The sequence below is a fragment of the Athene noctua genome, chromosome 26, assembly GCF_965140245.1.
Source record: "Athene noctua chromosome 26, bAthNoc1.hap1.1, whole genome shotgun sequence".
Lineage (NCBI taxonomy): Eukaryota > Metazoa > Chordata > Aves > Strigiformes > Strigidae > Athene > Athene noctua.
In genome coordinates, this window is record NC_134062.1 from 6,197,610 (window position 1) to 6,221,561 (window position 23,952).

Sequence of the window (23,952 nt, forward strand, 5' to 3'; positions counted from 1 at the left end):
CGAAAATGGAAAAGCGTTTCACGGTGTGGAGTAAGCAGCCACAATCAGCCTTGGAGGGGGAGGCTGAGAGTTGCTGAATTCCGAGTTCTCGTTTTCCTGGGGACCTTGTGCAGGACAGAAGTACTTTATCAAAAGCATGGCTGGAAGAGGGAACGTATCTTCTGAAGGCTTTGGAGAGAAGGAAGGCTGAGGTGTAAAGGCTTTGAGTCTGTTGGTCTCCCATAAAAGCAAGAATTTTGCTGCTTTAAAGACAGACAGACCCAGTTAGGAGTATGCAGTGATGCTTAGCAGACCGTTACAAATCTAAAGCCTGTATGACTGTATATGAGCATATACTATCCTAAAGCTAAGGCAAGGCTGCTAAAATGCATACCTTTGATGGATATCGAGGGTCAGACTTGTGACTCGAGCAGATTTTTCCAAAGCACAACCATATGTTTAAGTTTAGCCTGAAACATCTTTTAGACATCCTTAAAGCAAGTGTACGCTATGAAGTTTTTTTGTGGCTTCCTTACAGCGTTTAAGCATTTTATTCCTGACAGTAATGAAGTACTATTTCTTTTGCACAGAGGAGAGTGGCCGACATGAGATTGAACTCGTAGCTACCGAGAATGTAGTAGAGCAGGGAACAGTTCTCCCAGGGCTTACTGCACCATTCCTACGTATGTGATATCCTGGTGAAAATGAAGCTGCTAAGAGAAACCTGGCTTGGATTATGTCTGAAGCGCTTTTCACAAGCTGCTTGTGCATGCTGCGTCTCCAGAGCACTGAGCATAACTCTGTCATCACCATTCTTAGAGCAGAGATTGCTGTGAGACCATGAGCAAGCAGAGCAGGGGTAAGTGTGTACATGTTAGAGCCTCCGTTACAGCTCAGAGACATGTGGTTTTCAGTCATTCTGATTTTTGGGATCTGTTAACACTTTTTTTCAGAGGAGGCATGCACTCTTGAATAGCACATTTACACTTAAGGATAGTACCCCTGATTTTCTTAGTTGCCTTCCACAAATCCTTTTGAAATAGGCCCTAGACACCCAGAGTGAAAAACAGGTGTTTGAAAACCACTCTTAAAGGCTTGAGTTAATGGCTTTCAATCATCACTTGCCTTTGTCTCGGTCACAAGGTCTCACAGTAAAGATTACAGAGCAACTCCTGGGGCATCTATTTGTACATCTCACTTGACCTTTTATCTCTTGATTGTTGAAATTTCGAACTCTTCGATCCAAATTTTGAAGGGAACTTTTGAACTCTTCCATCCAAATTTTGAAGGGAATGACCTCAACGTAAGAGAGGTGCTTGGCTTAACTGTACGTTAATTTGTGTGGCTGGGCCACTACCGCTGACTTTCAGACACCCCCACCGTTTCCAATCCAACTGACTGGATTTGGGTGGGAGTTATCTTTGTGAATTCATCCGCTGCATCTGGCTAAACTGCATTCCCAGTCTTCCCTACGCCTGAATAAAGCTAGATGCTCAGGCCATGTGTTTTGTTCTACTCCCACCACTGAGAAGGTAACGTTTTTTTCTGACAAAGCTCTGCTTGTTCCCCTGTACGTGCACGCACGCACACAGTCTGTATGTGTTCGTTCAGAAGGAACTTTGAACAATGACCAAACAAAACCATCAATGGACCAACTCGCTATTACTGTCTTTTTCTTGGTTAATTCTCACTGGATGAGACAGGTTACTAGCTTAAACCTCCAGCAAGAGCCTTGCTTCGCTCTTCTGTTAGCCCTTACCAACTTCTCTTGAGTTTGGAGTGAAAAGGAGAGGCATGGTTCCCTGTGACCCTGTGCTCATCTCTAAACAAGCTTCTCCTCCACAGGGGGGCAGGATTTATGGACGCGATATTAATTTTAAGGAAGTAGATATAATTTGTGGTCTCGAGAGGGAGTTTTTTAGTGGAGAGGGGAGTGTCGATGCTACTTCAGTACATTTTTCTCTCTATTTTTTTTCTCTGCATAGACTCTGACATTTTCCAGACTATTTCTAAGAAAAAACAATGTCAGCTACAAATAGATTGCTGTTAAGAATGAAGAAACATTGAATAAGTATGGACACTATTCACTTACACCAAAACAAAGTACAGTCCTTAATTTCTTGGCTTAAAGCGTTTATGTCTGCAATACAGTATAGCTTTGAAACTACCTTGGGCCCAAGATAGCTGAGTATGCCCCTGGCATTCATGCCTCTAGAAAAACAAAAAGCTAACAGTAAAATTGATCATCTGAATTCTTAGGAGGCAGGGGTAAAGTGTTCCAGGTGAGTAGACTTTTGAGCCAAAGGGGAATAACCAGAAGTATTGGGAGAGGAACGAGGAAACCATGATGTTTTTGTGGGCTGGTGGAGAGATGACTCTCAATTCCAGGATCATTTCTCTGTGTGTAAGTGAAGAAGACATTTTGAGTCACACACAAGGAGAAGTGATCCCTCAGGGTTTGATACTACATCACAGAAGGGTAACAGTCTGCAGGCTTCAGAAGAGCAAGGTGAATGACAATCCCAGTCCACTTAAGCATTTAAATAGTCTGCCTTTCCAGAAATGTGTTTAAATTGCTCCTTAAGAGCTTACCCATTTGGTGAACTTTACTCTTGCCAGTTGCTTCACTGACTCAGCACAGTGTATTTTATAGCCTGTGTAGTAATGGGGTGGACAGAACTGTTTTTGGAGAGTTTCTGTGCATAAACAGACCCTTGCACTGTGTAGAACAAAACTGGAGAGAAAAGACACCAAAGCACAAGACTAATAGGCAACAGAGCTCTGAAAACCAAAACATCTCTCCAGGGTAGAACTTCATCTTCCCACAATTTAAATGAGAAAAATAACAAAAATCCTAACAAAACCTTTTATATAACTTCAGTGTTGCAGTGATCAGTTTCAGCGTTGACGTGACAGCAATTATAAACAACAGTTATGCAACTGCCTCGTTGATTGAATTGAAATTAATACAGAGAAAGAAAGAGCCAAACAAGAAGAAATGGCTTTGGGTTGACTTGTTATGTTTTAAATAATAAAAAAATGCTCAGGTCAGCCTCTTTTTCAAAAGCGAGCACAAGCCCAGGGTGAAAAATCTCCCTGAAGAACAAAGCGAATTGCTCTTAAAATTCTGTTTGTGTTAGAGGCAGAATTGTGTTTATCTTCTAAAGCTTACAGCTCTTTATTTTTTTTTTTTATCTGACTGTAAGGTAAATCAATATTTTCATTTTGCTCGAGTTTCTTTGACTTTAAAACTTTTTAAAAAACTGTTTAACACATCCTATCATTGGGTATTGTGATTCCAGCGTCGCTGATTCACGCTGTCTGAGGAGAAGGCCCACGTACGGGTGTGTGCGCACATGGCTCCTCCACCCACCATCTGGCAGGCCTTCAGATGTTTGGGAGTGGAACTGAAGGCAACGTGGCTGCTGCGCGTTGCACGGGCAGTGTCTGGTACCTCAGAGAGGAATGCTTCCTTAGAGTGAGCGCTGTTGGGTCCTGCTTGAATCCATGTAAAGAAGACACAGGGAAATTCTTGGTCTAGCTGGCTGCAGCAGGGGCAAAGCCTGAGCCCTGCCTGTGTTGTACAGGAGTTGTGCCCAGCTCATTTTCTGTGATCTCTCTGATAGAGGCAGGATGCAATTACTGCTCAGTACCATTAATGGGTTTGTGCGGACATGAGCTAACCTCTTGGAATTAATTTGCCTTTGTGTGAGGTAGGTGTGCAAAAAAATGCCAGGGTGGATCTCTTACCAAAGAAATACTGTGGCTTCTCTGTTTCTCCAGGATTTCTCCTGTTGATACAGGGAATAACACATCCAGGAAGAGACAGGGGATAGGAACTCAACCTGTTGTTTCTTTGCTCCTCCTCACGTTTTCCATGCTGAGTGGTAGGAGGCAGAGGAGCCTCGAGCTTGTTGCTTCCAGTGGGAGAGAAGGAAGCAGATTTTGGAGGCTCCTACACAAGATGGGTTTGCTACACATCCCACTGCCATGTGTGCTAATGTGAGTCATCCAGGGAATTCACTACCCTGTATGCAACAGGTTCGGTGAGGAAAGCATCAAGAAAACCTGCAGAATGTAGCAGGTTCGCTATTCATACATGCCTGCTCAGCTGTGAGGAGCCTTTGTGCTGGATTTCCTGCCAGGCTTGCCACAGGGCAGCACTGGACAAGCAGCTTCATCCCCAGTAGAATTGCTGAGGTGAAAAAAACGGATCTCAAAGCAACCTACCTTAGCTGTTTTGTTCCCAAAGGCCACTTGCTTACACTTGCCTTTCCTGGGCCAGTAACTCGGCGTTGCGCGTTGCCCTTGGCGTGCTGTTAGGTGACGTGAGGACTGTGGTCTCTGCAGCCATCTTCTTGTCCTTGCTCGCCTTTCCTGCTTGCTTCCTTCCGTCTGTTGCTGTGAATTCTAAGGGAGCAAGGAAAAAGTGAAAGCTCACATGTCCTCTGACATCTCTCCAAGCCAGAAATAAAGCACTGGGAGGTTAAATTTTATGTTTTGCTTAGCCTTCCCCTCTGGAGACATGAAAAGAATTATAGGAGCTTGATCTATAGTGCGGCTAGGCAGCTGTGATGGGTGCTTTATTAAAGTCTATAGCAATCAAGCTAACACAAACCAGAACCTTTCCCTGTAGCTTTATGTAACCCTTTAAAAAGTGATGGATGTTTTGCAGCAGGAGTGGGGGGAAATCAGTAGGTTAGGTCAAACTGCACAACATGATAACCAGAACAATTAATAGCACTTAATGTGAAATAGCGAGCTCTTGGCTCCTCAAATATTATATGGTTTATAATTCAGGGCAGATTGCCTTTAAAGTATGTCTCTCATCAAAAGCGTGGCTATAGAGCCCTCAGTACAATAAAGCTCTTCCACGGAGATGATCCTTTTTGCTGCCTGTGATGTCTTAAGTAGTTTTTTTGCTACTGGTTTTGCCCCTCTTTGTCTCAGCGCTATGGGAGCAACGCAGCTCTGGGGAAGGGAGATGGATCCCTTTCTTTTGAGAAGAACTCTGGGGGGCAATGGTGCCTTTTCCCCATCGGTTGCCACTTGTGCAAATTCACTGAATCAGCTGCAGAGCTGTAACTGGGCACGATCTGGTTTTGTCTTTATTGCTAGTGATGATGCCAGAAAGCCTGCAGCTTGAATTCCCATCTCAAAGTGGGTTTGCAGGACCCGTGTTCTGAAAAAGCCTTTCTTTTGTTTGCTGTCCAACACAGAGCCTCTGAGCTGGATGTTGGGAGAGACAAAGAATCCAGCAGCACAGAATGCAGCTTGCTTGACATACCAGGGAGCATTTTCCTCTCCTTCAGCACCTTGGCCACCTTGATCCCTTAATTAACCTGAAATGTTCCATTTTCTAGGTACCTGCTAGTAGACCAGTCAGCTACTTACCTGTCTTCTCTCCTAAAGCCAGAGAAAGAGGAATCAAACCTCAGAAGGAAGAGGGAAGAATTCCTCCACAGCAGGAGGAGTCAAAGAGAAGGCGGCAATTCCTGCTGAACAAATATCAGTCTTACCAGGATATAAAAAACCAGCCTTCAGGATCTCCTTGCCAGCTCAGTCTACGCAGGGGCTACAGGCGTAAGTCTACACTCCATCTCCTCGTAGAGTATTTTTGTATTTTATGCAGCACCAGGTGCTGTTATGGCTTTCTCTTGCACAGGGTGCAGCCACATCATTTCAGGGTTTCTTGTGTTGTGAGATTGGCACAGAAGCGTTCTAGTGCACTCAGAGACTGAGGTCCTTGTGCCCATAAAATTTTTTATACAACTGCATAAAATTCTTTACTGTGTTGGGTTTTGTCACGGGTGTCAAGTGCGTCCTCTTTTCTCATTAAAGCTAACTTTTTTCTTCCACTCCTGAAGGGAGACGGGGGGAACAAAGAAGTGGAGTTTTGGTTTTCTGAAAGTGTCTTGGAAAGAAAATTACTGCATTATCGTAATTATCCCCAAAGCAAGAATATAAAACCCGCAAAATTGGAAACTAATTTTCACTGCAACTTTTTAATTTAGAAAGTAACTTTCATTCTGAGTTGATGGTTCATTTTGAAAAGACTTTCTTTTTTTTGGACAAAATACCTCTGTGTTTTTGAAATTGCCTCCTGAAAATGCCTCCGATTTTTCTTCCATAACATACCTTGCTATTAAAGGTTTTCTTTCTGACTTGGAAGGCAAGGTAATTTCAGATCCTTCACATTTTCACAAAGAGGACGCAGTTCCCTGCAGGACTCTGGCTTGGCCTTCTGGCAGACTCAGGAAGCCAGCACTCCCTTACTTGCATTCAAGTCATGTTTGGTAGTTTGGCTTTGGGGCAGAGGGGGTTTGTCATGGCTTTGAAGACTAGAAAACAAACCCTTAATTCCCCTTGTGAAAACCAAAAGGAACTGCACTGGAGGATGGCAGCCCACCATAAAAGTGCGTCGAGAGGGGCAGGTATTTGCTGCCCTCTTTCAGCTAAGCCATGTGTAATTTCCATGGAGCAAAATGCTTGCCCTCCCTATTTAAAGAAAACAAATATAATATCATTAGAGCAGGGGAGAGGCTGGACTTAGTATAATTGCATTAGCATATTGGCAGAGTTTAAATTCCTGTCCTGGAAGAGTGTCCATAACAAAACAATCTGCTTAATTACCCCTAGATCCAGCAGCCTTGAATGAGAAAGAACAGATTTTGCAAAGTAAAACCAGTTCCGCCGTTACCTTTCCAGCCCGCTGTCCTTAAACAAAGCAGCTACATCTCTCCATAACCTTGTGATGAATGAACTTCAAGTCTCTAAGCCAAGTCTGAATTTAGCTTGTGTTTTTTTATCTCCAGAGGTGTTTCATTAGCTCAATTACAAGTGACATGTTCCACTATGCGCTGCTGACTGAAAAAACTCAGCCAACCTAAATCCCTCTCCAAATAGAATCCAATTAACCTCTTACTCCCCCTGCCTTTAATCCCCCATGCCTCATGACTTGTTCACAGCCACACCTTTTAAAGAAGATCGAAGTAAACTACCTGAGATAACCATGTACTTAACAACTGAAGTGTTTGTACTTGATTTTTTTTGGTTCGTTTGGGCTTGGGTGTACACTGTTACTGTTCAGAAAGTAAAGGCCTGTGTTTTTGGTGGTAGTGTCCAGTTCTCTGTTTCACAACCCACCATTTGAGCCTCACTGTCGTATCTGTAAAAGACGGGCAGTGATCCTCAGTAACACGTAGAAGGCGTCAGATTTAGAGCTCTGTGTAACTGCAGAGACCACCCAGGGACGTTAAGTGTTGTTGTGAACGTGCTTGCTAAGGATTTGGTTTGCTTATGTGAACTCCAGGTCCTGGTTAAGCATTTTTGAAGGTGGTTAAGGTGCCTGGGTGTTACACTGGCTCCCTGCTCGGGGCTGAGTTTTGCCCTAGATCCATTAATGTTTTGGCAGCAGCGCTTACTCGCTGGTGTTGTCAAGACAGATGCTGAAGTCATCAGTAAGGCATATAACCCTAAATGGATGGGTTGGATCAGTGACCTACTTTAACATACGAGTCTTGCACAAGTCTAACCTTCTCCCCACAATCCACCCTGAGACCTCAGCAGCACAAACCATTTCAAAGCATCCTGTGAGCCTTTCTGGTCATGTGTGCAAGTCTTACTAGCAAGGCAGCGAGTCCATTAGCTGGGGCCAGGAGTTGCGATTTGAAAACCCCGAGTGCTTGATTTGGCTACAGCCTTGCTTTGCAAATGCACACAAACATCTCATTTTCTCGATTTTTTTTCCATTTTATCCACAGTCCATGTCCTGAAGAACCTGTACTCCCTGTGAATTAGTGGTAGGATTAATACTGAAATTTTGTCTGCTTGCATGCTCAAATAAGCTCTCAATTTAGGTTGAGAATTAGGCTGCAGCAGTTGTTGGGTTTTGTTTTGTTAGCAGGATAGTTATTTTTTAAAATAGTTCTTTTTTCACCTTATAAGTATTTTCCTCCAAACATGACTCCAACAAATAAGCAGTAAAACTCAGAGAGTGGCATAAATGTGCTGTTGAGGACAAAACAGCTCTGGGGACTGATCAGAACAGGTTACAGCAGAGGTGTGGGGTTACAGCCCATAAACTGGGGAATACAATAAAAGACATACAGGAAAACTCAATCTCTTCCAGTAAGGATGCTCTGTGTATTTTGTGGGTCTTGGATCAGCGTGATCCAACTCTCTGCGTTTCAGCCAAAGCTAGTTTGGGAAGCGTTGCTACAAATGGCAACATAAAATTTCATATCTTGGTTGGGTTTCACTTTTTATTCTTGTAGGTTTGAATAGCCTGACAAGCACATTTCCTAAGAACCTGGTGCGTCAACTGACACTGGGATGCCAGACTGCTGTCCAAAAGGAGTTTGTGTGTTCTGTGGGATGGACTAGAAAAACAGACCTCTGTCCTGGGAAGGCTGATGGGACGGCAGTCGGATGAGTGCCGACGTGGTGGTTTGGTGGGGCAGCACATGCAGATCACCCTGACTGCTGCGTGCCTGTGTTTACAGACGTGCGTGCGTTTGTGCAGCTCGCCGAGTGATAAAACAGGGTGAATTCCCCATAACGTGGGAAGGCAGAGATGAGGCTGCACTTAACTGCAAAGTCAATATGGAGAGAACTAGTCTGGTCAGGTTTTCCTCAGACAATTATCTATTTCTTCTCTTCGTATCACATCTCTCTAAATCCTTTTTTGGCTTTTCTGCTTTCAATTCGCCTTTCCTCCCCTAAGCTGAGCATCCATCCTTCCTATCTTTCACTGTCTAAAGCCCGTTCTCGCCAGCAGCCCCAGCAGCCTTTAGACAAAGCACATGTCTCCCCGCTTCCCTCATCATCAAAAACATCAGCCGTCTCCTCCCTGCACTGCACCCCCGGGCAGCTCAGGACTGTTGGCTGCTAATTGAGCTTATGCAGTTTCTCTGCTCTGGGCCCAACTAATGTGTCTGGGGTTTACGTAGCAGTGGGCCCAATCCCAGGCTGATCTGAGCCTGCCTAGAGGTGTTTTCCCCCTCTCCTGAACCAGGCTGAGACATTCACAGGTGTCTGTCCTGTTCCAAGCATGGGTGAACCACATTCCTTGGTGCTTAGGGCTGTTTGAAATCCCCACAGCATTTCTGTGGCTTTAGCCTGTTTCTTCATTTAATGTTCTCTCTTCTTGGAGATGTTTTGTTTCTGCCTATCCCCTTAAGAGGTCAAGTGCTTCCACAGGGAGGTTAGCCTGTAGTTTTCCATGCACCCAGACTACTCCGCACAAGTGGATTTGTTCTGTGATGATACAGCCGAGCAGGCAAAACCACAAGTAAATCAGACTGGAGTTTTTTCCCACTTTTAATAACAGTTTACTATTCTGTAAGTGCATGTAAAGCACATGCCCTATTCCCCCAGCCAAGGAGCTTGACAGCTTGTCAGCAAGAACTACCATAGGTCTGGAGTGACTGATTTATACAAGTAAAAGCACACGTGCCAAGACCTGGCAGCAGCTTGCTCCTTTTTTTTTTTTTTTTTTTTTTTTGTAGCAACTTGGCAATCCTCTCTCTTCTCCTTCATCCAAACTTTTGCCTTTTATAGTCTTTGAATAACGCCTTTTTCTTTTTTTTTTTTTTTTAATGTATGTAGCAGTTTCCCCTCCCTTCTCTTTCTACCATTTGCTCTCCTTATCTGAATTGGCTACAGGACAGGAGATCTTGGCTTCGCAACAAGCAGTTCTTGACTGAGTACACACAATCACAAACCCAACTGCACATGGACTCGTGTTTTTGTGTGTGAGAATGGTGCATCGGGGCTTCGTAACACTTCCGTACCTGTGCTCTGATACTCCCACGCTCGTGTGTTGCACGTGCCTGTGCTAAATCTCACCTTCCTTCCTTCGTATGCGCATACATGAGTTCACACCAGTGCAATCAGGCGTTTATTGATTCTCACATTCTCCATGTGCAACGCTCATTTAAAGAATTACACAAATTTGTCTGCGTGTCCAAGTGGGAATTCTTCCACGCATGCAGATACAAACAAGTATAAACCACCCTGGATAATCATATGGCCTCCACTGTAGATCCAAACCTGATGATGTAGGAGGGTTTATTGATTTGCTCTATCTCACTCAAGCCTGTATTCAGGTACAGGCTCATCCACAGCTGTGCAGCCACGCGGTTTCTCAGACACAAGCATTCTTAGGCACAGACAGTCTCTCACACATAAGCTTATAGATTTATGATTTGTTGTGAGAGTGGAAAACAGCTGCTGCAAGCTAATCAAATACAGCAGAAGATTTAATGCAAAATATTGAAAAACACTGTCTGGTAGTAGGGTGAAATTCTTAAAAACATGCTGGTCTCATGGCACTAGGCCAGCGCAAGAAGATTTGCACCTGGCCATGATAAACGTCAGCATTGGGTCTGGAGGAGGCTGCTTCACCCTTAGATGGCTGCCAGACACACGGGCTAAAATTCGCATTGGGTTTGGCCCTGCGAAGAAGCTACAGGAGTCTGAGGCTGTGGTTTTTCAGGGGCACGCAAGCAGAGCTGCTTCGTGTGGACTGGTAGGAAAGAAGAGCAGTCCAAATCAAGCACAGGCTTTGCAGCACATTGGCAGAGCAGGTTGAGGTTCTCGCTACTGGCTCACTTCTGCCCATCTCTGTGGACAAATGGAAAGCCTGTTTCTCCAGGGCTGTCAGTTCAGCACCTTTCACCAGTTCTGCTAAGGCTGCAAAGGCTTGGAAATAATTAACTGCAAAGGAAAAAATTTCGTCTCAGGTTTCTGCTGACTGACGACACAGGCAATTTATGATGCCACAAGAAGCTCAGGCTGGGATTATTTCTATGTAACTCCCAACGCTGCTGCTTGGCAGCTTAGTGACTGTGTTGGAAGTGGCTGAACTAGATTAATACCTTGTGGATTTGAACTATAAACTTCCACGAGTTTGGAGTTCAGGGGCTCGGCTTAGCTGAGTACAGACTAGAGCTGCGGCACTTGCAACGTCTTCTTCTCCCTTTCCTGGTGCCTGTAGGTGGGACTTGTCAGCACAGTTCTTCCCTTTCTCACCCAGCAGGTATGATCTCACTCGTCCCTCTCCAAAGGTGAGACCACAAAGGGCTGGGCTGTGAAAATAGCGCGGGATCGGTCTTTCAAAGTGTCCTTCCCATGAAACCTTGGCTTGGCAGCCTCAGTGGGTCTGTGCTGCCGCTCGCTCTCTGGAGAATGAAGCGAACACCTCCTGCTTCCTTGGGTGCTGGGCAGAGAAAATGTGATACCTGAGCAGGGCACTCAGATGTCATGGCTAAAGGACAGGTGTGTTTCGTCCCATCTGCTCTTGGTCTGCCACAGGAGACGAGAGGCTCCTGCGCTGGTAGTGGTTTCGGCTGCAAAAAGAGATCACTCATTTGCATTTGATGGTTGTGGGTTTAGTCCCTGTTATTTACCTGCAAATGTATATCAGTCTTTCTGGTTGGAGACTCCACAGGCTGAGCCAGCAGGTCAGTTCTCCTGTGCACCCCACCATGAGCTGAGAGAGAAGATTTTCTAAAGAAAAGGGCCACGGGGCAGTTGGTCTGAGCTGGCTGACTTTGCATGTGCCCCTCTGCACAGTCCTCAACGGCAGCTTATCCCCAGTTATTCCTGGTCTATCCTATCCACATGTACTGTGAATACCTCCCTGTCTTTGCTGTGCGTTTTAAGATCATCAGGTGAACAGTGCAGCTCAATCTGTTCATTGCACTGAGACACCAACTGCACATCCAACACGTTGGTGAACCAGCAGCTCTCTGACTCATGGCTGAGGGGATCCACTCTGCCAAGGAGCCCATATTCCCTTGCTTCGTGGGTAGACAGCCCTGGGTGGCATAAAGTACACATTGCAACGCGCCGTCCGGGGATATGAGAAGCATCTGTTCCTTCCAGATGTTCAGTCATCTCATTGTTTGTTAGATTTGAGGACAGGAACCCCCTTCAGTTATGTGAGGCACTCTCTGTTCTCAGATGTCCGGGAGAGTCTGTGGGGTAGGGGGAGAATTGGCTTTGTGTGACGCCAGCAAGGAATAGAGGCAGAGGTTTCGTGCTTTTTGGAAAACACTTGAAAGGCCTTTGAGCTCTGGCTAATCTCCATTGTTCGTGTGTTTTCCGGCAGCACAACGAGAGAGGAAGAATGGAAAGAAGCAAGAGAGCAGAGATGAGAATTAGAACTGGAAGCCTTTCCCGTGCTCAGGCGAGCTTGGCAGAATCTGTCATGGCAAATGGAGCTGGATGCAACAGAATCCAGGCTTAAGCTTGGCTCAGATCTTAGACCCAGCAGAGCCTCCTTATATCTGCAGGAGCTTTGTGAGTAGATGAATGCATTTCAGCCAGCCTCGCTGAACCAGACGCAAGTGCAGCTGTTGAATTCAGCTGTGGAACAGGACAGAGGGTAGCGCTGCCCAAATTTGAGGCCTTTTTGCCCACAGCCATTTTATGTCCTTAATTTTTCTGTAGACTTATTTTCTTCTGCTGCTGTAGATCATATGAGACTGCTAGAACTACAGGGGCATTGCAAGCTTTGTCCCATTTGTAGGTAAGCTGAGGCACAAAGCTGCAAAATGGAGTTGCCAGTAAATGTTTAAGAGCCGTGCATCGTACCTGCGATGCACTGAATTCCACGTTAAACCTTTACTCCCCTCCTCTCCCAGCACACTGCGTTTTAGCACTGCACGGGCCATTTGCAGAGTGCAGTTTTGGTCTGTCTGCAAAGTTATATCGGAGCTGATGGGTGGGTAGTTTGGGATACGGGGTTCCCACCCGAGTTTCATTTCTGATGGAGACATTTCTAAGTGCTGTGGTACCTAAACCAGACATGAGTCAAGGAATAGAGGTAGCATGGCTCTTTATTTTTTTGTATGGCTTCAACAAGGTGTAGACTAGAGCAAGGCCGGAGTAGAAACCACATCAGCTAGAGCGATGCCAGAAAGAGCTGACCCTTCCCACTTCTATCCACTGACGGAAAACACTATGCAGCCCCCAGACTTCCCTGCTCAGTACTTGTTCCCTTTCCTCTGCACCAGCAGAAGAGCTTTGTTAAAAAAAAGAGTCGTTTTCAACTGAAGATTTTAAATGTTTTGTTCCTGACTGTGAGTCAATTATTTTTCCAGTCCCTCCCCCACAACAAACAAGTGCAGGCTGAGTGTGGTCCAGAGGAAAATGTGAGTTACACATGTCCTGGCCACATGCTTCTCCGGTACCAATGATAACCATATGGTGGCTTTCAGACCCCAGCTCTGCAACGAGAAGTGTTAGCAGGAATCAGTGCAAGCCCCTGCAGCATAGAGACATAACCCAGCCTTGCCTGTAGCTGCTTGCACATCCCCAGCAAACACCTTACAACGCAGTACTGTTTAATGTCGTTTTGTGGTTCAGCTTTGCCTAAGCTGAAGAGGATCGGGCTAATGAGCTTGGCTGAGAAACTCCTGCAGTACAGAAGCCCTCGTGTAACAAACTCTCATCACTGAGCCCACAGATCCTATTGCACTTGTGTGCTCCAGTGCTTTGCTGGGGAGAGGGCAGTGTACTGCCCATCTCTGCTTCTTTCTATGTGAGCACAGAAACTGTATTTTCTGTTCTGGGAAAGGAAATTAGAGAGGTTGGGGAAGGGCAAAGACAGGCCTTGGGCTAGTTTCAAGGTTTAGGGGCAAACCAAGTACAATAGGTACAAATAATTTCAGCAGCTGTACTGGGTCTGGCTGAGATGAAGTCAATTTTTCCCCATAGCATCCTGGCTAGTGCTGTGCTTTGTACTGATATCTAGAAGGGTGTTGATAACACACCCGTGTTTTGGCTACTGCTGAGCAGGGCTCCCACAGCATCAAGGCTGTCTCTCCAACATTCCCCCTCACCAGTAGGTTGGGCAAGATCTTAGGATGGCCAGGAGAGCTGACCCAAGCTGACCAAAGGGATGTTCCATACCGTGTGATGTCGGCTCAGCAATAAGAGCTGAGAGAAAGGAGGAGGAGGAGGGGGCATCTGTTATTTATGTTTGTCTTCTGGAGCAACCTCTATGCATACTGAAGCCCTGATTCCCAGGAAGTGGCTGGACATCACCTGCTGATGGGAAGTAGAGGATAAAAATCTCTTCTCTTTTGCTTTCATGGGCAACCTTTGCTTTTGCTTTATTAAGCTGTCCTTATCTCAACCCATGGGTCATTTGTTATATATTCTCTCCCCTCCAACTGAGGAGGGAGAGTGATAGAGCAGCTTTGGTGGGCACCTGCCACCCAGCCAGGGTCAACCCACCACAGCATCTCCCTCATTTAGGATGCAAACACCTTAGCTAGAACAGCACATCAACTGCTTGTTAAATTTGAGGACTGTCATAGAAGCAACCCCATTCCAAAACCAGTGGAGGAACCACAGCGTGCAGCAGACCACGTCATACCACCAGGCCACAACATGCTGCTGTTTGCACACCCTGCGTGCAGAGCTCTCAGCTCCCTGTAAGTCAGCAGCATCATCACCGTTTTCTGCAGAGTAATTGGAAAGCCAGAGCCCAGATATCCCAGAAGAAGTTATTCCTGTCACAACCTAAATACCTTGGAAGACTGGGTCATGGAAGAAGGTCCTCTGGCTTTGAGGCTGGTGTCTTAGTTCTTAGTTTCCTTTTCTCCAAGCTTGCCCTGGCCTTTGCTCGCCTGGTACGTGAGATTTCCCCATTTTGCCATTCCTCTTTGACAACAGCTAGTCCCTGGAAGCACTCTGTATCTCACCTCTGTTTCTACTTCCTTAATTTGAGCTACTAGGGGAGCAAAGAGGAGGAGGTTCATTGATTGTTTTTAGTGTAAAATCTCAGCTAGGTAACCCTATTAAAGCTAAGCTAAATACACAGCAAACATAAGCTTCACTCAGGCAGCAGTTCGCAGGAACTTGGCAGAGGCCTGCCTGCGTTTCAGAATCCTTGTCCTTTTTCTAGATGAAAGCCCTGCAGAAGGATTTGTTTTTCAGACAGAAGGGAAGCCAAGTTGGTGATTTCATCCCAAGGCAGGCTGTGTCAAGCTGGTCCTATTCAAACACGCAGGAAATCAACCTTGGAGCTTGTTCAGAAATGAGGATGGAGAGTGGGGGTAGAGAGGGGGGCCCTGAGGAGGACGAGAAGTTGGATTCTGAAACTGAGCTCAAAACAAGCAGGGAAGATACCTGCTGTCAGTGTAGTGCTGTAGGGACCTGTCCCACACCCTTTGAAGGATTAACTGGCAAGGCTTCAAGTAGCATTTCTTAATTTCCAGCTCTTTCAAGAAGCTATCCCATCTCTGTCCTCATGGAGCCCTGCAAGGGACATGCACAGCATCGCTCTGATAAGAGGTCAGGTGGCTACCACAGGCGAAGGCAAATTTTCCCAGAGTCTCCTCATTTTAGTGCATCTTTTTCTGTTTAAAGCAATCATCGCCTAATGAAAGCAGTTGCTTTCTGAGTGTAAATGGGGATTACTGAGGAGAGAAGGAGCTTGCTCTGAGCATGGGAATAAGGAGAGGGGAGAGGGATGTGGAAGAGGCTCTTGTGAAGTCGTTCTTTGCAAGCTGTTATAATAATCTTCACTTAAACATTTGTAGAGCAGCTATGTAACACTGGTGGTAGAGGGGAGGCAACGGATGGCAGAATTCAGAACATCTGTTCTTGGGTCCGCTGCACAATCTCTGAGATCTTTGGACAGGCCCTTCCCAAGCAGCAAGGGAAGCACAGTGGAGAAAATCCTGCCGTAATCTTATCTGCTGCACTTCTGCAGCTGCAAACTTGCCTGCTGATCGGCGAAGATACCCCTCAAAGAACCTCCATCGCTATGCAGCATTTCAAATACAGCTAATCACATGGGAAATTAGTGAGAGAAACCTGCTTGGGATGTATGTGTGAGCGTGTGTAATTCTTCATCCCTAAATAACATCTGCAGGGGCTTCTGAGCAAGGCAGGCAGAGTTTGCTGTCACTGTTAGAAAAAGCTCAGACCTGCCCCTTTGCACTTACTCTGTCTACAGAAGAACTTCAAGGACTCCAGTCCTTCCTTTCTAGCAATTGCTTTCATGGATCCAGATTTTAGTGGTTTGGTTTTTTTAAAATCAAGCACTTTCTGATGTGAATAATACCAACAAAATGTTTGCAACTTGGCCTGGAGGATGGGAAAAATGCAGACACCAAAAGCCAAGGCAGTTTCTTAATGTCGATACTCATTAGGTACTTTTTAACGTTAGTGGCTGGTGCTGGAATCTGCCCACGCAGGCTGGAGGCTGAGGAAATATTATTTGAACACATCTGCTCCAAGAGATACTGTCAGACTTGGGGAGCATCTTGTGGTAATTAGGGGAATTCATTTCCTTATTTAGTCCAGCAGAGATTTTTCCTGATTTTTTTTTTTTTTTTTGTGAGATCCTTTAAAATTGTATTTGCTGCGTTTTCTTTTCAACAGCTGAAGAGCTCCCAGGCTATATTAAGACCCCGTGTTCCCATAGCACCTTCTTCCCTGTTGCAAAGCACCTGGCACAGCTGGGTAAAGAATTTTAGAAGTAAAGGAAGAGAAACTTGCAGCCACAGGCTCGAAATACAACACAGAGTTGTAAACCATAATTGCCTTTCCCCTTTCCTGCCCCTGCTGTATTTTCTCCCTCCTCTCTCCTCATTTCCCAACCTACATGAGTGTATCTCCAGATACAAAGCCCCTGCAAGACCCCAGTGCTGGGGTTAAAGCAGACCAGTTGTCTATTTTTGACTCGTCTGTCCAAAAGGCTGCCCTGAGCCCCCCCCTGATCGCTGCTCTTTAAGTGGTCTGTGCTTAGTTGTAAGAGAAAAGGGTTGAACCGGCTCAGCCAGGCGGTGTCCTAGGCCAGAGTTGTCTTCCTCCACCTCTCCTTTCTGCTGCTCTCGCCAAAGGCAGGGTGGTACCTGTCTTCCCAACTCAAAACTCCATCCCCCAGCAGCTCTGGTCTCCTCATGAGAGCTACTTTACGAAATCTTTCAAAGAAGAGGACAGCTTTAAGCCCCTGTCCTTTTTTCTGAAAGAGGCCTTTAATATGGCTTAATTGAAAGCTCATTCTGCAGAGCTTGCTTGATGTCAGTTTTGAAATTCTGTGCATTTTGTTTCCATTCTTACTCTTTTGTGTGTTTAAATCGGTACATTTCCAAATAAGGTTTTGTGTGCTCACCGCAGATCTCAGTGCTCACTCCTTGAACCTTAATGCTTTTCGTAGCGTTGAGCAGTGACAGGGTTATGTTAACCTCTCTGCTTCACTAGGCACGTTTGTTCCCTCAAAATCAACACAGCAGCTGTAGACACTGACATCTGAAACAGTCCTGGCTCTCTTTATGGCACAGAGCTGCTCTTTGGGCTGCGTGGATTGCACAGAGTGCCTTGCGATGAACACGGGCCAGAAAAGCAGGTGCTCAAGGACGACGAGCTAGGGAAATGCAGGCTCTTGGGCTGTTTTCTTGTGGGCTGGTCTTCCCGTCTGAAAAAGCAACCGCTCCCCTTTGAGACAGAGCTGTGTGGGAAGGCAGGAGCTTGCCAGCGACCAAGAAGCTGCCCTGCATCAGCACCGGGAAGTGTGCGTGTCCTGGTCCGTAGCCACACACAGAGCAAATGCCTAGTCCGGGTGTCGGAGCTTTAGCCCAGGGAAATTTAACTGGTCATCTGGGAGCGACCCCACGGGGCAGTTTTATTTGGCACGGAGGAAGCTGCCTGGGCAGCTGGCTGGATGGGGTGGACGTTGGGGGGTGGGTGGGTGTGTCTCTGTGGTGGGGACGAGGTGGGTTCACTGCAGGCCAGGGGCAGCTCAATCCATATCTGCCAGTTAGGCTAAACACGAGCACCTGGCTGGGCTTAAATGCTCCTTCTGCTTGAGCTCCTGTAGCCCTTCCTGGGGAACTGGGAGCTTAAAGGAGAGGAGCTCTAAGTGTGAATCTGGTTTTGCAGGAGATGAATGTTGGAGACCCTGGCTGAAACTCCTCTGCATCAGATCCAGGAGACCAAGCTGTGCTGCTTTCAGGATCCTGTGGTTGGCAACGTGCAGACAAAAACAGGTGGAAAGCGAGCAGTACAGCGTAACGCTAAAGTACAAATGTTGTTGGAATTGGGGTGGGGGCATAAAGCTGCGCAGTGACTGCATTTCTATCTAATCACGCTCTGGGGTGTGGAGAGCTACGGAATGCTGCTGGGAGAGGAGGTAAGGGTACCTGTGTTTTAGTCTTTGAAAAAAACCCTCACTTTGAGAAAGTGAAGGTCATCTAGAAAAAGCCTGAATCGAGGCCAAGAGCCAAGAAACTTGCAAAAGTAATGCAGGGTTTCCCCCTACTCTTTAGATTCCATTTCTAGCTTGACCAGCTTCTAGAGCCCTTCCTTGGGTGGCCAGGGATCTAGAAGCCCTTCCCTTTCCCCAAAACAGGGGCAGATAACCACAACAAACAGCTGTCTCAGAAAACTGAAGCTTTTATTGGTGCAGCTCTCTGTTTTGTATCCAGGTGAACGCGCTGAGAGGACAACACGATCGGAAGGCACCCTTGGTGCTGAGAAGGTGCAGCCAACGTGAAGGCAGTGAAAAGTAGAGGGAAGAATTTACTTGTGTGAGCTGTTTAAGATGCCTGAGAGGTGGGCTGGGGGGGTGAGGGTGCTGCTTTGTTTCAGTGCTTTTTGCCTGCACCGCAGTTGCGTTAGTGCTGAGATCTGAATAGTTTTAATTTTATTCCTAATTTTATGCGCTGTGCACAGATCATAAAAATCAGTGATGTGGTTGCCCAGTGGAGATGAAAGCTGCTTACCTGATGTGTACAGTGAATAACAATGAGAATTAAGTTGCATGTTTCACAATCGTTTCTGCTGTTCTAGATAGATGAAGCTCTGCCACGAAATGGTGGATTTCCTTAAGCTTTGTCTGTTTCTTAGCACCCACGTTGTTAATTTTCCTATGACTTTCCCGTTTGTTTTTCTCAGCCTTTGGAAGCCAAATGCATCGGTCCGTATTACTTGTGAAATGGGGAAGAGTGTGACCCAGAAGTATGAAATTCAGCAGCTTCCTATGAGTATACTGAGAGGAGCTGTGGTTATCAGGGGTGGCAGGGGGTGTCTCTGTATTAAGGGGGAGCCTGGTTTACATTCCTGGGTGTAGTTCAGTGTGTGGCATGACTAATGGAGAGCCCTCCCAGGACAGGGGAAACAGAGGCAGTGGTCACAGGGCCTGTGTCTTCAGGAGTCATTTTTGTTGTCTGATACTAAGAAATGAGTGGTTGTCATGGTTACCGGCCTCCCCTTCGTGGTCTTGCCAAATGTCTTCTCTGGAGCCTCGGGCTTGGAGCAGGATTCAGTGTTTCTCTCCTGTTGAGATCACACTCTGATCCAAACACCTTGAATTTCAAACGTGCCTACTTTGGCACGCTGGTGTGACGTTGATGTGTGCTTGTGTATCTCAAGAGCCTTTGGTGCTCCTGCCTTCTTACTGATCCTGAAGGACAGGAAAGAAGTGAATGAAATAAAAATCGCCTGTGGGTATACTGAGGGGTGCAGCTCTGTGTTTCCAAGTCAGGCAGACGTGTAGGGTGTCTGGGTGGGCCTGTGGGGTCTCAGTTCACTGTACGTGGGCTCAGGACAGGCAGTGTCTCCTGTGGAAAAACTTTTAAGGCATTGGCAAAGCTCTGTCTTCTTTCTCATTCATGTTTTCTGTGTTCAAACCACAGCATGTCTAATGCTGAACTGACCTGAACCATGGAGGTCAGTCTTTGCAAACCTTTTGGCTTGAATCTGACCCTTTTTTCCCCAGTGCCAGCAGAGGAAGCTTGAGTGAGAGGTGAACAGGTTAACAAGGAGTCTGCTTGCGTCGTTTTTCTGAGCCGAGTTTGGTTGGTGTTGCTTTAGAGAGTGAACTGAGCTCTGAAAAAGGGCTCGTGCGAGTCGTGCTGGAGTCCCCTGCAGCAAGGGGGTGGCAGGGATCGCAGCAAGCCATGCTGTAGAAATTCTTGGAGCGGGAGGAAGGTGAAGAGTCTCAAAGGAAACATGAGGTCATTTCCCTTTTAACATAGTACATTTCAGAGATATTTTAACCATTAATCAATATCTAAATCTGCAGCCCATTATAGGGCTTGGCAATGTGTTATTTTATAGTTTAACAAATGGGAGCCTGCCTGTGCTAATAGGTTGAATCCCTGAGCTACAATAAAGGTTACTATCACATGATGAGTGATAACTGACTCCTCCCTGCCTCTTTTGAGGTGAGGTCGATTACATTTACCATTTATGGAAGATATTCTTCCAATTAAAATGACAAGGATGCAAGGAATCCACTTTTGCTTTCTTTATTTTAAACTTTTAAAGTAATAATCATTACCAAAAATCTGGGAATGAGGGGCAGGGGAATCTCTCTGCATATCCAGCCAAGTGTTACAACACAGCTTTGGCTTCAGGCACCGAGGCTGCTGCTAAGCCCCTTCATAGCCCATGCTGGAACATCTGGTCCATCTCATGACGGAAGGTCAGCCCCAACAGCCGGGCAACAGAGTCTGGTCCCGACTACTGCCTGAGTGCCTAGACTGTGGGGGCCGAACAGCTGTGTCTGGTGTACGGGGCACAGAGCTGGGACTCTGCAGAGCTCCAGATGCTCCTGGGGAAAGAGCTCGGCTTGCGAGGTCGCGCTAGGAGGTGCGGGCTGCGCAGCAGCATCTTCCATCCCCTTCCAGACCTCCTGGCCCTCTGCAACTCCCTGACAGGAGGGTGCAGAGAGGGGGGATGAGTCTCTGGAGCCAAGGAGCCAGCGCCAGGCCCCGAGGGAATGGCCTCAAGCTGCCCAGGGCAGGGTCAGGCTGGCTCTGAGGAAGGATTTCTGTGCAGAAGGGGCTGTTGGGCGTTGGAATGGGCTGCCCAGGGCAGGGGGGGAGTCCCCGGGATCCCTGGAGGGGTTGAAGAGTCGGGCTGAGCCAGCGCTGAGGGATCTGGGGGAGTTGGGAATGGTCAGGGTGAGGGTCATGGTTGGGCTGGAGGAGCTTCACAGTCTTTTCCAACTGAGATGATTCTGGGATTCTACCTCCTGGATGGCTTGAGCACTCAGAGCAGGGTGCCGGACGTGCAGGTTGCTCCTCAGCCCTCCAGACGGGGTCCTGGTCAGGTGTTCTTGGCAAGACACATGCATGTAAGGTGGCCTTGCAGTTAGGGCAGGGATCCCTTCCTACTTTGTTAGTTCTGTAGCTGGTTACATTGGCCCTGCTTACCTGGTTAAGAACAAGCTTGGGTCTCTCCCCTGTTGAATTATCTAACCTGCCCGTCACTTTCCAGGACAATGTTCATTTGTTTGCACGCACCCCCTTCATTCTCCAAAAATACAGGTCACACTTCTCATAACTTCTGTCTGGAAGCTTATTGGGAGTAGTGGAGAATGAGCAACTCCTGGCTGTCCTGTTAACTAACCTGGGCCCCTCTGGAGATGTAGAGGGAATTGACTGCTGTGTCTGCTTCGAGGGTTATCGGTGAACAGCATCCCAGGAGCATGAAGGCATTAGTCATTTAATTAGCATTAATAGGGCAATTATTATCTTAATAAAATGACTGATTATGACATTGAAGTTGTATTTGAGGTTTAACAGCTGTGGCAGCCTGACTGAATTGTATGTTTGTTAATCGTCAGTGAGGGTGTTCTATTTCCCTGAGTTATGTTTATTTAACATGCAATAAGTGTCTTAGTGAATCTCTATTAAAGGCATATGTGGAAACCTTAATTTGAAGCGTTACAGAAGAGAGTGAGACTGTTCAATTCATAAAATCCTGTTTAAACACTGTGAGCTCCAAAATCCAGCCAGTGCCAAAGCAAACTGTATCCTGTAAGCTCTGTGCCAGACGTCTCATGTGGGGTATACTCAAGGTCCAAAGAAAATAAGGTCTGAAGGGAACAGTTTGGCCATTGAATCTCCAATCCAGCCTATATAAAGGGGTTTCGTTTCCATTCAGGAAATACAAACCTCTTCTATATGGATCCTGTTCAAAGTGTGTTTGCTGAACAATTTTTCCCAGCAGCAGCGATTCTCAGTAACACCTATGCCTGTGAGCAGAAACTAGATCTGGTGGGAAGGTTTGGGGAACATCCTAAACCTCCTCGTTTCTGAGAAAGAAGAGACAGTAAATCAGTTACGGATGTCTTGGGGTGTTTTGTGTGGCACCAACTAGTGCCCAGCCTGGTGTGGGTACCCTAGCTGTTCCGATGGGTGTTGCGGGTCAGGTGTGAGATGAAGCCTGAGCCAAGAGGAGTTTATCTTTCTGGTGTGTCCTATGACTTTAGGTAACTGTGGTTTGTCATGCTTTGGGCAGGGCGCTCCAGGATATTGGGTGATCAACCTTTGGGAGACTGAGATGGTATCTCAGAAGATCCCGACTGTGCTCTGAACCCAATCTGTTTCTTTCCGGGTGCCTCTGTATGGTATTTTGCAGGTAGATGCGTGTTCATTTTGCCTGTGTTCAGAGACATTTGCATGTGAACCAGGTCTGAACTGGCACCCTGTAGCAGTGGTGAACTCAGGTAAGAGGTGGGATGCTTTCTTGCTGATTTGGCACTGAGCTAATGCAGCCACAGGACTTCCAGTTGGCTCAGACACAGGCATAGCACATGTATAGACGTGACACAGGCTGCACTCGAGCTTCTCTGAGTTTTGTGGCAATTCAGCTCCAAATCCAAAGTTATGAACTCTGATGCCAGCTTGCTGGGCCAGGACCAGGACTTGTGCTCAGCTTTCCTTCCACCTATCCGTGAACCCTTCCTGCTGGATGAGGGAGGGATGGGCAGCCCTGGCAGCCTTCCCAGTGTGAGCTGTGTTCTCTTTGGGTGAAATGCAGTAATTGGAGAGGGACCAATGCTGAAGGCTCCTGGGAGCTATTGCCAGCCCTCAGGTGAGGAAACATCATCTCTCTGAAACATACGTGCCGGGGTGAAGCCTTCCGCATGTCTGTATGATGTCATCTGCTGTAAGAGTAATGTCTTGTGTGTTTTCTCATTACAAAGGTGGTTCTGAAGTATTGTCCTAGAGGTGGAAACAGGGGGTTGACAGGATTGCCTGAGGCTGTTTGACAAGGCAGCAGCAGGCTGGTGTAGAAGCTGTCTCCTGTCCAAGAGAGGCTATTTGGATCCTGTATGGACAAGACTGTCTTTTCCCTCATCTGTGGCTCCTGTTGTCTCTAACTCATGCTTCCCTTGAGTCGTGGGGTAAGGTACGGTTGAAACAGCATTCCAGCTCTCCTCACTGCTCTGATCACGTCCCTGGCCAGGGAGCAAGGCAGCCCAGCAGCAAACGGCTCCGAGCCTGCAATGGCTTTGCTCGGGGTGGGAGTCTTGCTGAACGCATCCTAGCCGCTGTGTGGGGCCAGAGACCTTGCCACTCTTGGCTAGCAATTTACCTTTCCTTGCTCGTAATCTCTTCAGGGCGGCCAGCCAAGCAGGCCCATAGGCGTGATCGAAACATGGGATAAATATTCCCAGTGGCTCGATCTATAGGAACAAGCACATGGGGGAGGGAATGAGTTCATCTCCTCCGTGCTCTTGGCCACGGCAGGGCTGTTCCTATATTCCCCCGCGGGCCGCAGTGGGGTGATAAGCTGGTTGCAGGGAGAACATTCTGTCTCTTCCCTGGAAGAAGAGATTCATCTGAACCTTCCTCCTGGGAGCAGCCCCTGGTAGGCAGCTGAAATTTTCCTTTTCCTCTCATCCCATGACTGCTAGGGAATATCCAGTGCCTTGCATTGTCCAGAATAATTCCACTGTCCACAGGATTACTGTGTTTCAGTATCTGTAGGCCGGCTGTTTCCTTTCTTGCACTTTTCAGCTGCTTGCTTTCAAGTTGGTGCCTTCAGCCCTTAATAACTTCTCTTGTTCTTGTATAGCAGGTTATTGCAGGTTGCCTGCAGGAAGACATCTAACATGAAACAAAGAACATCTCTGCTCCTTCCCTGCCTCTGCTCCAGCCCTGATGAACATGGCTGTAGTTATGTTGCAGAACATGCAGCCCCTCTAAAACACCT